Below are 3,041 nucleotides of genomic sequence, written 5' to 3'. Positions count from 1 at the left end.
AGAAAATTTTCTAAGTGCCACATAGTACCAGAGGTGAAAAAGTTTATAGTACCAGGGGTGATAAAGTTTGAAAAAATTTCTGTCAGACAACGGGAAAAGGGGACGATGGGCCGAGTCAGCCCAAGGCCCGCCCCTATTCTCCCACACGACGAGGTTATTAGCAGACGACGAAAACACCATCTGCACGATTTCAGAAACCCAGTTTTCGGAAAAATATCTGAGTACCAGACTGGGACGGTGAATTGATAATCCGAAAGATGACACTTTCCACGGCCTGAAATGATGGAGGAAGGGGGCAAAAGCTCCAGCCTGGCTCCTGGAGGAGGGGTCCAAAGGCAAGAACGTGTGTCCGAGGATGGGTGCAGGAGAGCGGATTCAAGGCGCGGCTGACCGCTAGAAGCTCCAGGCCGGTTCCTGGAAGATGGGAGGCCGACTTTGGCAGAGCATGAGTCCGAGGAAGGTGCTGGAGAGCGGATTCAAGGCGCGGCTGACCGCTGGAAGCTCCAGGCCGGTTCCTGGAAGATGTGAGGCCGACTTTGGCAGAGCATGAGTCCGAGGAAGGTGCTTGAGAGCGGATTCAAGGTGCGGCTGACCGCTAGAAGCTCCAGGCTGGTTCCTGGAAGATGTGAGGCCGACTTCGGCAGAGCATGAGTCCGAGGAAGGTGCTTGAGAGCGGATTCAAGGCGCGGCTGACCGCTAAAGGCTCCAGGCTGGTTCCTGGAAGACGGGAGGCCGGCCTGGAGGAGAATGTGTCCGAGGAAGGTGCTTGAGAGCGGATTCAAGGTGCGGCTGACCGCTGGAAGCTCCAGGCTGGTTCCTGGAAGATGTGAGGCCGACTTTGGCAGAGCATGAGTCCGAGGAAGGTGCTGGAGAGCGGATTCAAGGCGCGGCTGACCGCTAAAGGCTCCAGGCTGGTTCTTTGAAGATGTGAGGCCGGCCTGGAGGAGAATGTGTCCGAGGAAGGTGCTGGAGAGCGGATTCAAGGTGCGGCTGACCGCTGGAAGCTCCAGGCTGGTTCCTGGAAGATGTGAGGCCGACTTTGGCAGAGCATGAGTCCGAGGAAGGTGCTGGAGAGCGGATTCAAGGTGCGGCTGACCGCTAGAAGCTCCAGGCTGGTTCCTGGAAGACGGGAGGCCGACGTTGGCAGAGCATGAGTCCGAGGAAGGTGCTGGAGAGCGGATTCAAGGCGCGGCTGACCGCTGGAAGCTCCAGGCTGGTTCCTGGAAGATGGGAGGCCGACTTTGGCAGAGCATGAGTCCGAGGAAGGTGCTGGAGAGCGGATTCAAGGCTCGGCTGTCCGCTAGGAGCTCCAGGCTGGTTCTTTGAAGATGTGAGGCCGGCCTGGAGGAGAGTGTGTCCGAGATAGGTGCTGGAGAGCGGATTCAAGGCGCGGCTGACCGCTGGAAGCTCCAGGCTGGTTCCTGGAAGATGGGAGGCCGACTTTGGCAGAGCATGAGTCCGAGGAAGGTGCTGGAGAGCGGATTCAAGGCGCGGCTGACCGCTGGAAGCTCCAGGCTGGTTCCTGGAAGATGAGAGGCCGACTTTGGCAGAGCATGAGTCCGAGGAAGGTGCTGGAGAGCGGATTCAAGGCTCGGCTGTCCGCTAGGAGCTCCAGGCTGGTTCTTTGAAGATGTGAGGCCGGCCTGGAGGAGAGTGTGTCCGAGATAGGTGCTGGAGAGCGGATTCAAGGCGCGGCTGACCGCTGGAAGCTCCAGGCTGGTTCCTGGAAGATGGGAGGCCGACTTTGGCAGAGCATGAGTCCGAGGAAGGTGCTGGAGAGCGGATTCAAGGCGCGGCTGACCGCTGGAAGCTCCAGGCTGGTTCCTGGAAGATGGGAGGCCGACTTTGGCAGAGCATGAGTCCGAGGAAGGTGCTGGAGAGCGGATTCAAGGCTCGGCTGTCCGCTGGGAGCTCCAGGCTGGTTCTTTGAAGATGTGAGGCCGGCCTGGAGGAGAATGAGTCCGAGGAAGGTGCTGGAGAGCGGATTCAAGGTGCGGCTGACCGCTGGAAGCTCCAGGCTGGTTCTTTGAAGATGTGAGGCCGGCCTGGAGGAGAGTGTGTCCGAGATAGGTGCTGGAGAGCGGATTCAAGGCGCGGCTGACCGCTGGAAGCTCCAGGCTGGTTCCTGGAAGATGGGAGGCCGACTTTGGCAGAGCATGAGTCCGAGGAAGGTGCTGGAGAGCGGATTCAAGGCGCGGCTGACCGCTGGAAGCTCCAGGCTGGTTCCTGGAAGATGGGAGGCCGACTTTGGCAGAGCATGAGTCCGAGGAAGGTGCTGGAGAGCGGATTCAAGGCTCGGCTGTCCGCTGGGAGCTCCAGGCTGGTTCTTTGAAGATGTGAGGCCGGCCTGGAGGAGAATGAGTCCGAGATAGGTGCTGGAGAGCGGATTCAAGGTGCGGCTGACCGCTGGAAGCTCCAGGCTGGTTCTTTGAAGATGTGAGGCCGGCCTGGAGGAGAATGAGTCCGAGATAGGTGCTGGAGAGCGGATTCAAGGTGCGGCTGACCGCTGGAAGCTCCAGGCTGGTTCTTTGAAGATGTGAGGCCGGCCTGGAGGAGAGTGTGTCCGAGATAGGTGCTGGAGAGCGGATTCAAGGCGCGGCTGACCGCTGGAAGCTCCAGGCTGGTTCCTGGAAGATGGGAGGCCGACTTTGGCAGAGCATGAGTCCGAGGAAGGTGCTGGAGAGCGGATTCAAGGCGCGGATGACCGCTGGAAGCTCCAGGCTGGTTCCTGGAAGATGGGAGGCCGACTTTGGCAGAGCATGAGTCCGAGAAAGGTGCTTGAGAGCGGATTCAAGGTGCGGCTGACCGCTAGAAGCTCCAGGCTGGTTCCTGGAAGATGGGAGGCCGACTTTGGCAGAGCTTGAGTCCGAGGAAGGTGCTGGAGAGCGGATTCAAGGTGCGGCTGACCGCTGGAAGCTCCAGGCTGGTTCCTGGAAGATGTGAGGCCGACTTTGGCAGAGCATGAGTCCGAGGAAGGTGCTTGAGAGCGGATTCAAGGTGCGGCTGACCGCTAGAAGCTCCAGGCTGGTTCCTGGAAGATG

The sequence above is a fragment of the Odontesthes bonariensis genome, unplaced genomic scaffold, assembly GCF_027942865.1.
Source record: "Odontesthes bonariensis isolate fOdoBon6 unplaced genomic scaffold, fOdoBon6.hap1 scaffold_244, whole genome shotgun sequence".
Lineage (NCBI taxonomy): Eukaryota > Metazoa > Chordata > Actinopteri > Atheriniformes > Atherinopsidae > Odontesthes > Odontesthes bonariensis.
Note: the sequence above shows the minus strand (reverse complement) of the source record.